Raw genomic sequence first — 13,717 nt, forward strand, 5'->3', positions numbered from 1 at the left:
GAAAAGAGACAAGCCTTAGAGTGCTCACTCCAGCTATTGCTTGTCCTCCTGGGTATCATCAGGGAAGTCCGCCTCCTCTGGGGACCTGTCTCCCTCTGGAAGCAGCGTGGCTCGCACTTTCCTCTTCTCCTTAAAGCGGCCAGATCTCGAGATCTTCAAATTGCGGCGGCTGTTGCCAGACTTCTACCCACACAATTTGTCTGACTTGGGGGACTCGCTGGCACCCGCAAGGACATTGGGGTGCTGGTTCTCTCGGGAGCTGCTAGTCCATTCTGGGCTGGGAGGGTTGGGCTCCTTGGGGTCTGGCTGGACCAGAGGCTGCGCCCCCACCGTGGCTTCCTTGTTTTTCTTCTTGCTGTTGGTTAGCGATTTCCACCAGGGCCCAGAGCTGCTCGTGCCACCGCTGTTGGCCGTGGTCCGCCAGCCGGGGACTGTGGCATCCCACGTGGGGAAGGGCTTCAACTGCAGCGGCCCTCACTCCTGATCGTCTCTCCCCACCTCTTTTCTAGGCTTCTATGCAGGCTGCAGGATGGGAGCCGAGGCAATCCCTATACTGGGGAAGAAAACACAACATGGGCTCTCATGCTCTCTTTCCAGTGTCGAAGAGCCATTCCATCCCTGCATGATCATCTCCCAAAGGCCCTACCCCAGATATCACTGTGTTGTGGATTAGGTTTCAACATATGGATTTGGGTGAACGTAGCAGTGTCCTTCTCAGTTTCTTCTTCTGCTCACTCTCCTATTCAGTGTGTCTCAAAAGCCATCAGTGGTATGTCCTAAATGTCTCTTGTTTCCACCCACAATCAGCCATGTGCGCTGTTCTCTGTAATTTAAACTGTCATCATCTCCCAATCAGAATTGCAAAAGCAACCTAAGTGGACACCCTCCATCCACTCCTGCCCTGCTTTAGCCTATACCCAGAGCGTTCACTGGACAACTTCCTCCCTGAGCGTTCACTGGACAACTTCCTCCCTGATTGCAACTTAGAATAGTGTCCTCCTGTGCTTGGGATGAACAACTGGCATGACCCACCAGGCCCACATGATGTCATTCTGCATGGTCTACACACTATAATAATAAGAATGATTTTTACTATTTTGGCTACCAGGATTGAACTCAGGGGCACTCAACCACTGAGCCACATCCTCAGCTCTAATTTGTATTTTATTTAGAGACAAGGTCTTAGTTACTTAGTGCCTCACTGTTGCCGAGGTTGGTTTTGAACTTGAGATCCTCCTGCCTCAGCCTCCCGAGCCTCTGGGATTACAGGAATGCGCTCCTGGACCTGGCTACACAACCTAATTCATTAGTTCCACCTCATTCCTCTTGATTCCACCAATCTCTGCCCCCCAGCCACATCCAACTCTGTTACCCTCAATGAAATCTTTTTAATTTTTTTCCCACTCTCTGCACCCCCAACCAAGCTATGTTATATTTATATTAAGATTGTTTTATCCAATTAGTGGTTTGCTTTTATTCTATTTTCACTCTTAGGTCTTCTCACTTCTCATACTTTCTATCTGGTGACATGTCTCTCTGAAATACAGCCTTTATATTTTCCTTGAGTAAGAGCCTGCTGATAGTAAGTTCTTGATGTTTTGTCTGACATTTTGTCCCAATTCTGATAAGATATCTTTGTTTGTATAGAATTTTAGGTTGGCAGTTATTTTCTTTCATTCCTTTCAGTATATATTATTCCACTATTTTCTAGTTATTCTCTTTCTGTTGAGATGTTAACTGTCAACCTGTCCTCTCTTTAGAAGGTAATTTGTCTTTAAAAATCAAAACAAAACAAAACTCTGTTTCTATTTAGATTTATCTTTTTGCCTTGGGGTTTCTTCGGTATCACCGTGATGAGTGTCCATGTGGGTTTCTTTTTATTTTTAGAGTGTTTGGGATTGTTGCTTTTAGAAAAAATTCAGTCACTATTTTCTCAAATATTATCTGTGTCTCAGTCTCTCTTCTTTCTGGAATTGCAATTAAACATTTGATGCACTTTCTTAGTGTGCCCTACCAAGCTTCTTAACTTACCTTATATTTCCCAGTTTTTACCCAGTGTGATTAATTCTAGGTAATTTCTTTTGATCTAAATGGCAATTCATTAATGCTTTCTTTTGCTATTTCTAAAACAGTGATTAAGTCTCTCCCTTAACATTTTGAAAGTTTTCTTCTAAATGTTCTGGTCGAGTTTTAATTCAAATATTTATTTCACAATCATTTTTCTATTCCTTGAAGATATTTTAAACTTGTGTTTTCTTCTTTAAACATAGCATACTTATTTTTTCTTTCTTTCTAAAGTTATTTCTTACAATACAATAGTGGAGTGCATTTTGGCATTAGAGCAGATAACATAGTTATTTTATATTTTCTATGTGATAATTTAAAAATTGGGAAGTCTTTAAAGGTCTCTTTCTTTTCTTCTTCTGCCAGTTCCCACTCATAGAGTCCTATATCTTGGTGTTCTTGAATACCATTGTGTATTTCTTATATTCCCCAAAAGAATTATTTATGAGGAAAACTTAAGCCCTTCAACAAAATTGAATTAATCTATAAAGATCTTTCAAGAGTTTAGAGGAACAGCCAGACAGAAGTACTTTACTTTTATATTGGAGGGTTTGGTTTTTTTGTTTTGTTTTGTGTTTTGGATGATGGAAGCAACAGGACACATTGTCTCATGGTCACTGCCTCCCAGGGACAAGTCCTCTCTATCCCCGGTCTTTTCTGTGCCGAAGTAACTTAGCTGTCCATGTAGACCCATAGAGAGATGAGCATACAGTACTTCTGCTCATGGGGAAGTCATCATGCCCCTTGGGGACCTTGACTCAGTGAGAGCAGAATTTTCAATTAATCCCTGTATTGTGGGTGAGTCCTGGGCTTAAAATTCTTTCCCTTTTGCTCCAAGAGGCTAATAAAATGCATTTTTTTCTGTGTTCAATTGCTTTTAGGAGATTTACCCAAATAATCTAGTCTTCCATTGACAAAAATGAGCATGTTTTAATTATATTGCTGTTGGTTTGCTTGGTGTTTGGGCTTCCTTATTTATTTATCATCTGACTTCACTAGAAAATAAGTTCCATTTTTGTGTAATGATCACCTATTTTTTCTGATGACACTTCCTATGTACCAGATACAGTTCCATAGTAAGTTGTATAAACATAATAAACACAATATAAATATTGACTTGTTTAATCCTCCTAATGGCCCTCTGAAATAGACAGTATCATTATTATCGAACAAGAAACTGAGATCCTAAGAACTTAAGTTACTTTGCCAAAATCACATAGTCCATCATTTTCAGAGCCAGCACTTTACCTCATGAAGCCTGGCTTCACAGGGACATGCCTCATGACTAGGGTGTGTGTCTCTCCAAAAGCACCATGTCACCAGACATGGTGCCAAGCAATAGTAGTGTTCAAAATTGTCAAAGTGGTTCCACAGAATGTATAGATATGAATGCTTTGATATGTCTGACTTGCAAAAAGAAATGCAATAACCATGGCAATGACATGCAATTCAGATGGCCATTCTGTGTAATAATAAGTTGATTCTCTTTAGTTCTGACATAGGAGTACAGTGGCTAGATTCAGGCATATGGTAAGTTTTTGTTTTTGTTGTTAGCACATTGGAAAACACTATCATTTTGAAATACCCTTTGAAGGAAAAGAAGTCAGGTGGTGGGATACAGATAGGGTGGAATACTGTGATACCAGAGGACGGCTGCTGAATTTGTATTAAATAATGAACTTGGGAACAGATGAGTAAGCCACCGGAAGATGTGAAATCCTGGAATGAGGCTCTACAAGACATCTGGGCTCTCTTAGGAAATAGAGATCATTCAACTTTATTACTTTAGAAAGACGTTGATGTAAGTTAAAGTCATGTGCTGTCATCCAAGGCCGCGTTCTCTAGCTGGTCACCTGACTCCAGGTCAGGCCTGGGGTAACCTCAATCCTTGAAGAGGTGACCTGCTCTCTGCCTTTGATAATTTACCTTTCCAAAGTGTGGGTTTGGTTCTGCTCCATTGGCCAGGTTGTATTTTCTCTTTTGTGATTGGTTGATGGATCAGCACCTTACGTCACCTGAACACAGGTAGAGGGGATATCTGATGAATGGGTAACATGATTCAGGAAGTGATCCTTTGGTTTCCTCACCTTTATCAAGGCCATTGTCAAACTCCCAGCACTAGGAATCCTTGAGGAATAACTGCTTTCCCAAGCCATAGGCTATCAGGGGAGGCACAGCAAAGTTTGGGGAGCTCATCTCTGTTCAGTTCAAATACAGCAGATGTCACAATTACAGTTTGGGTAGTGAACATTCAGGCTGTGAACTTGATGTAATTTTGTTTACATATTAAGAAGAACTGCTTCAGCTGCAGCTAAATATCCTTTATAATAATAATGTATTTTGAATTCTTACTATGGTCCTTTTCACTTTATTTTTCATAATGGGGACTGAACCCAGGAGTGCTTAACCACTGAGCTACATACCCAGCCCTTTCTATTTTTCATTTTGAGACAGGATTTCACTAAGTTATTTAGGCCTTTGCTAAATTGCTGAGTCTGTCCTCAAACTTTCGATCCTCCCGCCTCAGCCTCCTGAGTCACTGGGATCACAGTCATGTGTCACCACATGGAGCAGCTGTTTTCACTTTTAATGGTCCCTTGGAGAGATGGATACTATTAGTCTTACGTTTTTATCTTAAAAAGCTGAAGTAATTTCCCCAAGGTTATAGGACGTAAGAGGTAAAGTTATTTTGACTTGGTTTGAGTTACTTTGTCCCTATATAGAGTGTTTTTCTGATATTGCTTTTTAAATTTTATATTGCCATTTAATTAATCACTAGATCAGTAAATATTTGTTGGTATCAAGGCTTTTACATCCAAAGAGATAGCTATACTTTAGAAATTCTACATAGGTCATTGTTTTCTAAGTTTTCCACTTAAAACAACTTGAAATCATTATGGTGGCTTAAATATTAAGCCCTATGGAATCACAGAGGACTCAAAGCTCAAATTAACTATGGGAATTGTAATTATGTACATTTCTTGTGAAAAGACTTGATGGTTGATTTGAATTATTAGCTGTGTGGCTTTGGGAAAATTAATTATCTTCTGACTCTGGTTCCCTTGTGTGTAAAGTGGGGAAAATTCTGTCCATTCCTCTGGGTGGTAGCAGGATTAGTCAACAATACATTTAATATGGTGTCTAGCACAGTACTTGCCCATAATAAACACTCAGTAAATAAAGGTTTGTTTTTCCTTGCCTATCTTCTTTCATTGGCTGTGTTGGGAAATTCTGTCATTTTTGTCCATCAAATCTATCCAAATGCTCTTTGAAAGTAATGGCAGAAAATCTTGAAAGGCATTGTCCCCTGCCCCCAAGAACATAATGTCAACATTTACTGTAGGATATTTAATATACAACAATTTGTTCTGAATCTGTTTTCAGGAACATGCTTAATGACTAAATCTAATCAAACAGAAGTTTTCTGTATGGGATTCAAGAATGCTCTTTATCCTTCAGCACCCAAATTGCATTACCTATAGTTCAAGGAGGAAGTGTGCTCAGTTAAACTTGAACGCAATGCTCCAAGAAAAGGATTAACAAATTGCAAGACACACTCCTTAGAAATAAGGTCACTACTGGACTGTGGCTGAGGGCACAAGCCAGAGAATATGTCTCGTATGTGCTGCTTCATTAACTCCTGGCATCTCAATATATAACCTGCATCACTGAATGACACCTGAGGAGGGAAAGAACAGGAGGGTCACATCTTTGCTGTTTCAGACAATGTGGCCTTGTTTTTTTTTTTTGTCTTTCAATTTTTAAAATTTCATTAAAGAGATAGAAGTATATAAATTTAAGTCAAGGGTCATTAAATGGTTTATAGAAAATTACTGAGGTTTCTTACCTCATTCCTAGCCTCCACCTCTTTATTCAGTACTTCCAATGATTTTGGCTTTTTACTTCTGCACTTATAGATCTCCAAATTTCTCAATAATAAGAATTTTAGGGGGCTGGGATTGTAGCTCAGTGGTAGAGCACTTGCCTCGAATGTGTGAGGTACTGGGTTCAATCCTCAGCACCATATAAAAATGAATAAATAAAATAAAGGTATTTGCCAATCTAAAACTAAAAAAATATATGAAAAATATAATAGGAGTTTCATGCTTTCTTTTGATTGATCAGTATTAGCCATCCTGGAAGTTTCCTACTGTGCATTAAGGATTCAGTTCTTTCTCTTGACATCTGCTTCCCCTCTCCCATATTCCCACTAGAGAATATCATATTGCAGCTCTTGTTTAACTGACTATTCTGTGTTTGTATCATTGTGCCTATGCAAATATTGTTCAGCCTAAACATTGTGCTCTACAAATGGACATTTACTATCTTCCTTGGCTTCTTTTCCTGAATTAACAATGAACTTGTTTTCCTTTCAATTAGTTTATCTTTGTCCCTATTTCTAATTCTTTACATACCTTCCAAAGGCTTATTGGTTCACTTTTCTGCAAGTTCAAGGACATCCATAACCTCTGAGCTCCATTTTGATCTTTTTGGAGACGTGGCTCCTAGACTCCAACTTTCTCTTCCACTGTGGACTGACTGCCCCAGGCCTGCTGCCTATCTTCTGCCTGGGGACTCCTTCAGTTGGATCCTGGATTTTTGAGCCTCCCTCTTTCTTGGTGGACTTCCCTGTTTTGGTGGAGCACATCATCAGATGGAGCAGAGCAGGCATGGCAGTGGCAGTTGTCCATGTGTCTGACCCCTGGGTTGCACAGTTCCTGTCTGGACTGTTTGCCCTCCATACCATACGTGGCATCAATGAGGCTTCCTGGGGTCTCATTTTACCCCTTATTCTAGAAAGTCCCTATGTTTCCCCTCCAATTTTGAGTTCCTCTTTTCTTTTCTTTCTTTTTTTTTGGGGGGGGGGGGAGGGGGAAACCAGGGATTGACCCAAGGGGTGCTTAACTGCTGAGCCACATCTCCAGCTCCCCCCCACTTAAAGTACTTTTTATGTGGTGCTGAGGATCCAAACCAGTGCCTAACAGTTGTGAGGCAAGCTCTCCACCACTGAGCCCCAGCCCCAGCCCAGCACCAGCCCTTTTTTATATTTTATTTTGAGACGGGGTCTCACTGAGTTGCTTAGGGCCTCACTAAGTTGCTGAAACTGGCTTTGAACTTGTAATCCTCCTGACTCAGCCTCCTAAACTGCTGGGATTACAGGTGTGCACAATTGCATCCAGCTGCTGCTGTTCCTCCTCCCTCTCCCCCATCCCCTTCCTCCTCCTCCTCCTCCCCTTCCTCCTCCTCCTCCTCCTCCTCCTCCTCCTCCTCCTCCTCCTCCTCCTTCTCCTTCTCCTCTCTCTCTTTTATATCCTACATCCTATTTCTTCCCTGGCTTACTCCCTCGATTACATTCCTCTACCTTGCTTTCTGTTTCATTTCCTCATATCTACCTCTTCACTAAAGGTCAATCCTCTGTTTAATATGTTAATTAAATATTTAATTTCACTATTTAAAAATTATATTCACTATTTTCAACTCCACCTGTTTTATGTTGTCATGCTCTTATAGTCTATTCTTTTGTTATCTCTTTTGTCATTTTGAATGTACTTATTTTACTACAATGTTTTAGTTGTTATTCCTAAACTTTCTTTTGTTGAGGGTTAATTGTACAATTTACTGTATCTGCTTATTTATATCTTTCTCAGTTGTGATTTTTTAATGTGAGCTTATGTATTTATCTGTTTTTGTAGTACTGGGGATTGAACCTAAGGGCACTTTACCACTGAGCTATATCCCTAGCCCTGTGAACTTACCTTGGACAGGGATAATTTTTCCCCCATGGAAGTTTTGTGTGGTCTGTATCATTATGCATCCCTCTTTTTTCAAAACCTAGAAATACCATGAGTCCAGACCCCTTCTTGTGTTGGTTTTTCTACTTAGGTTTTCTCCTACCAGTGGGGAGTATAAATTTAAACCGCAAAGTTGCGTGAGTCACAGGTTCGATTTCCTTTGGCTAGTCTATTTTTTAAACCCACCTACTCTTTTTTTTTTTCCCCAAAAGGCAACATTTTCCTGGTCTTTGTTTACCTGGATTGTAGCTCTTTCCAAAGGTCCAGTTTTTCTTAGCAATTTTGTTTCCGTGTTCACATTTTGTACTGTCCTAAATTTCATTGCCTATTAAAAGCTAAGCTTTTAGTTATACATGGAGTTAGAATGCCTCATGACTAGGAAGAGGAAGGTGTTGGGGGTCTTACAGTCTCCCTAGGGGGCATGCCCCCAATGATCTAAGGATAGACCCCATCCCTCAAGATTCCACTACCTCCCAATAGCATCACCCTGGGGAATAAGCATTTTACATATGGGACTTTGGAAACCATTCAGCATCCAACCATAGCAGTCACTTTTACCTTTGCCCTATTAAAAAAAAAAAAAAAAAGCAACATAGGGCAGTTTCACGTCCAAACCAGTAACATATCCATCTGGGTTTCTGGCCAAATGCCTCTTTACTAGGCACTTTGAGAAGGGTCCCTGTTTCAGAGTCTCAGTCCATAGATGCCTGACTTCATTGCTGTCCACCTGAGAGGAAGCAAAACATCAGATGGAAAGGTTGTGGTGGAGGAAAGCAGCTGGGGACATGGTAGCACCAGAAATGGGAGGGAAGGAGGGAGAAAGGGAGAAGAGCTCTGCTCAACAAGGACAAACTACAAACCCTACAGGCATGCATGCCCACAGTGACCCACCTGGGGGTTAATTCCCTGATTAGGTAAAGATTCTCATAGCCCAGTTATTTCACCTCTAAACTCACACGTGAGTTTTGGGGGGACACCTCATGTCTAAACCATAAGAGTAGGCATTCTTATAAATGGGAGAAGTGTATTCCAGGCAGAAGACAGAGGAATGGCCAGGGCCCCCGCTAAAGCAAATGTGTGCTTAGCATATATGCAAAGCCACAGAAGGATCTGAAATGAATCTGAAATGCAGTGATTATGGGCCAAAGTAGTAGGAGAAGAAGTCAGAGAATTTATGGGAATCTGGAGAAGTCATGCATGTAGGTCTTGTGCACTACTATAAAGACCTTGACTTTCATTATGAGGAAGATGAACAATTAGTAGAGGGTGTTAGGCTATCAGATCTGATAAGTTTTAAGATAATCCCTTTACTCACTGTTGAAATCAACTCTTAGGGGCCGAATCGGGGGGGTAGTTTGGATCTGAAATGTTCTCCAAAGGCTCATTTGTTGAAGGCTTTGTCTCTAGATGGTGGTGCTTCTGGTAGATAGCAGAAAGTTTAGGAGGTGAAATCAAGTTGGGAGAAGTAGGGGTGTGACTTTAGAGGGTATATTTTGTACTGGCCATGCCCACTCTCTTTCTGTTTCTTGCTGCCATGAAGTGAGCAGCCCTGTTCCACCACATGCCCCCCACCATGATGTTCTGTCTCACTAAACAAAGTTCCAAAGTGGCAAGGACAAGTGACCATGAGCTGGAACCATTGAAACCATGATCCAAGACAACTCTTTCCTCTTTTCAGTTGACTTTCTCAGTTATTTTGTCACAGTGACAGAAATCTGACTAACCCAGGAAGAGTTAAGGAACTGAGTTAAGAGGGTGTTAAATGTATCTGAGGAGAGATGATGTCGATTTGGAGCAAATGGGTAACATTCAGTGGAGACAGTGAAAGTGGTATGGTTGTGAATATAGATGGTCTTAACTTATGATGGTTCAATTTAAAATGTTTTGACTTTACAATGGTACAAAAATGATAGCCATTCAGTAGAACCTGTATTTAATTTGTATCTTTTCCCAGGCTGGTGTTATGCAGAACAGCCTCTCTCCTGATGCTGGGTCACCATAGCAAGCTGCATTTCCTTGTCACCCCACAATTGTAAGGGAAAGCACCTGTACTCTGTTGCTAAGGTGTGTTATTGGGTAGGTCAGGAAGATTAAGTTCACTTTCCACTTATATTTTCAAGGTATGATAGACTAGCCAGCAGGGTGGTGCCTGTCTGTAATCCCAAGGGCTCTGACGGCTGAGGCAGGAGGATTGCAAGTTCAAAGACAGCCTCAGCAAAAGTGAGGCAGTAAGCAACTCAGTAAGACCCTGTCTCTAAATAAAATACAAAATAGGGCTGGGGATGTGGTTCAGTGCCACATCCAGAGTGCCCCTGAGTTCAATCCCTGGTACTCGCTGAGCCCCAAAATGATAGACTAATTGGGACATAACCCCAATGAAGTCAAGAAACACCTGCATGTTCTGAAGTTTAGAAAGCAAATAGGCTTTTGCTGATGGTCTACTTGTGGTATGCAGAAGGAACGAAAGGGTCAAGGAATATTACCATTGCAAGGGCAGTAGTCCCTGGAGGGTCCCAGATCCAGGTTTTTGTTGCCTAGAACAAAGAATTGAGCAAGATGGAAAAAGTTGGCAGACAAGGTAGAAATTTACTCAAAGTGAAGGTATTATTCAGAAAGAGATAAGTGACTTGAGCTACCAAATTGCTCAGGGCCCTGTTTACATTGTGAAGCTGGCTTTTATTGGGTGGTGTTAGTTCTCTGCCTTCTCCCCAGGCTGGATCTGGGATTGACTGACACCTTTATTGACAGCTTTATTTTATATAATTTCTTTTCTATTGCCCATAAGTAAGTTTTCTGTTTTTCCCTGGAAAATGCACAGAAGGTGAGCACACTGCAATACTAATAAGTTAACTAGCAGCAAGTTAACTTCTGATAAGTCCCATGGGCTATTGTGCATGCCCAGGATTGGGGACTTTTCCCTTCGTGGTCTTGAATTCCACTTGTGGTTGTCTGGGCTTCCTCCATTTAACCACAGGATGGCCCAGTTTCCCCTCACAGAAAGGGGCATCAGTTGAGAGTGTTGTAAGGGCCCTGGGTGGAGCGAGAGCTCTAAGGGGTGCTCCTTTCCCCATACCCTATCTCTGAACTATCAGGATGGCTGTATTAGCTTATTCCTTTCTTCACATTGTAAGAAGCAGAAGCACTGGATAGCACTTTTAAAAACAAAAACAGAATCATCATCTGCATGTTCTTTCATAATTAAAATAGGGAACCACTCCTAAGTTAATAAGCCTAGAAAAATATTTTTTAAATGATTGAATTGTATCTGCCATCTGCAATATCATAAGTGATTTAATAAGTCCAATGTTAATAGGCATTATGTTACTTTCAGTTTTTCTGAAATGAATTCTGGAATGATCGAGTGATCTGATAGCCTTTGATAGTAGATAGTAATTTATCAAGTGAATCTGCACTTCTGTTAATATCCTACAACTAGATAGTCTTAACATTTGCTTGAATATTTATTTAAAAAGTCAACTTGTCTCTGATTTTCAGGATAACCTGTCTCCATTAATAATATATCCTCATTACAGGGGTTTAAATGAGACTTTTCTGGTGGTGGTAATAGATACCAGCCCAACTGTGAAAGAGATGCTGAGAGAGTATGAACACTATTTTGGGGAATCTTTGCTTCATCCTCCATCTTGAGAGTGTATAAGAAGAAAAGTAGAAGAGTGAGCAAGAAATATGACAGTATTTGAGAGAGATTTCTTTTGAGTGCCATGGCTCTTCAGTAAAGGGAGCCCACGATTGGCGTCCCTCAGAGCTCCTTTGAGAGCTCAATGTGTGTCCTTGAGGATGGGGGATTCAGAGGGAGATACCTGACTGAGGCCTAGAAGGCTCTAAAGGCACAGGGCCTACTGGTGGAATGAGCAGGGGGCAGAGGTGGGAGTGAGGGCCCTCCACTTGCTGGTGTGGAGTGCATGTGTGACTGTGGGCCTTGTGGAGTCCCAGAAGGCTTAGGTGTGAAGAAAACCCAATCCAGGCTGGGAGGTTGTAGCAGAAATGGATGTTGGCAGGGGGTGGAAGTGCCAGAATCTGGAAGGCAAAGAGAATTAAACGCAGGCCATAGAAGGAGACAGTGTGGTGTGCGGGGACCCAGAGGCGGATGATCTCCAGAGCCACCATCCCACAGAATAACCTGGTCCCTTGTGCTGTTGGAGCTGCCCCATCAGCCCCCACCACCTGCATTGGAATTTTATGTGAGGGAGAGATAAGCTTCTGTTCTGTTTAATATATCACAATTTGTGGTTTCTGGCACTTGTAGCTGAGCCCAGTACTGGATACTTTACCAATCTTATTTAAACTCTTTCAGAGAAAGCAAAAATAGAGAAAGCCATGCACCTCTGCAGTCATAAACCAATTACATATGTGAAGCTTGATGTAATTTCTCATTTTTTTCACTGCTAGAGATCCAACTCAAGACCACTGGCATGCTGGCAAGGGCTCTGTCACTGAGCTACATCCCCAGTGCTGATGGAAAATTTAAAAATAAAATGGAAAGAAAGAGCTAGATAGGTAATTCTTTTTAAAAAAAAGCATATAAAAAGCATGCTACGTATAACAGGGTGAAATATTTTCTAGGAGTTTAACGGTGGCTTGACAGGACAAAATCTACTTATGTAATATACTGTGTTAACAGGGTAAAGGAGAAAATATGATCTAGAGATTATCTTAAGAGATTTCAGGAAAAGACATTTAGTCAAACTCTCAAGAGACATACTTTCCTACTATAAAGTGTGTTCTTGAAAAACAGCAGTTCTCGTTCTATGGTGTATAGCAGAATCACTTGAGAAATTTGGCAAAAACGCAGAGGTCCAGGCTTGTTCTTTTTTCAGTGAACCTGGAATCTGTGCTTGTTTTAGTTTTCCAGGTGATTCTGACAAATACCAAGTCTGAGAACCATGAGGGTGAGGTTAAAACCCACATTGTTTAACTGGCATTTTAGGTATATTCTCATTCAAGTCTCAGAGGCAAGCTGAGGCCGACTACTGTCGTGTCTGGGGGTCCTAGCCGCCATGGTAAGCTAAGAAGAAGAAAAGAGGCAGGAGCATTGGAAAGAAAGGGACAAAGTGGTCCACAATTTGGTTGTGTAGGAATGTGAGATGATCTAAAGATGTTAGAATAAGCTTGTTCAGCAAGGTTGTTGGATAAAAGATTAATATATATAAATTAACAGAATTCCTGATATCTGTAAAAATCCTTTAGAATTATAGAAATAATATGTTCACTATAGCAACAAAATGATCAAGTATCTAGTAATAAATATTTTAAGAGATGAGCATACATTGTGAGCAAGAAATCATCACATGCTATTGATGAGTGAAAAATGAGACCCAAATAAAAGAAGAACTATGGAAAACTAAAACCAAAGTTGTGTATTCAAACATCCATTCTGTCCCAAATTGAAATCAAGTGCTATTTTAATTAAAATCCTGGTAGGTCTTGTTTGGGGAAGGGGATGGTAAGTCTAGATGAGGTGGTCTTAGAATTCATGTGGGGAAGTAACTAAGGAAAAGGAAAGTATTGAAGAAAACACACAAGAATGGCAATTTGATATTAAGACTCTCTATAAAGTCATAAAATTTAAGACAGTGTGATCTCTCAACAGATCAGAGAGTCCAGAAACAGACCCATGAAATTATGTAAATTCCATTTATGACAAAGAGAGCCCCCTCACTTTGGGGAAAAAATGATCTATTCCTGAGCTATCGAATAGAAACATAATGTGTGAGTCACATTTGTAATTTATATTTTTTTAATAGCCTACATTTCAAAAAGTAAAAGACAACATGTGAAAAAAATTTTCACAATACAATTTAACACCAAATATTCAAAATATTATTTCAACATGTAAATCA

At 40.6% G+C, this 13,717-nt stretch overlaps 1 pseudogene; it reads right to left on the reverse strand.

Moving 5' to 3' along the window:
• Positions 1–33: 33 nt before the first annotated feature.
• Positions 34–11,984, reverse strand: LOC144255798 (uncharacterized; annotated as a pseudogene).
• Between the last annotated feature and the right edge of the window lie 1,733 nt (positions 11,985–13,717).

This window comes from Urocitellus parryii, chromosome 7 (genome assembly GCF_045843805.1).
Source record: "Urocitellus parryii isolate mUroPar1 chromosome 7, mUroPar1.hap1, whole genome shotgun sequence".
In the NCBI taxonomy this organism is placed as follows: domain Eukaryota; kingdom Metazoa; phylum Chordata; class Mammalia; order Rodentia; family Sciuridae; genus Urocitellus; species Urocitellus parryii.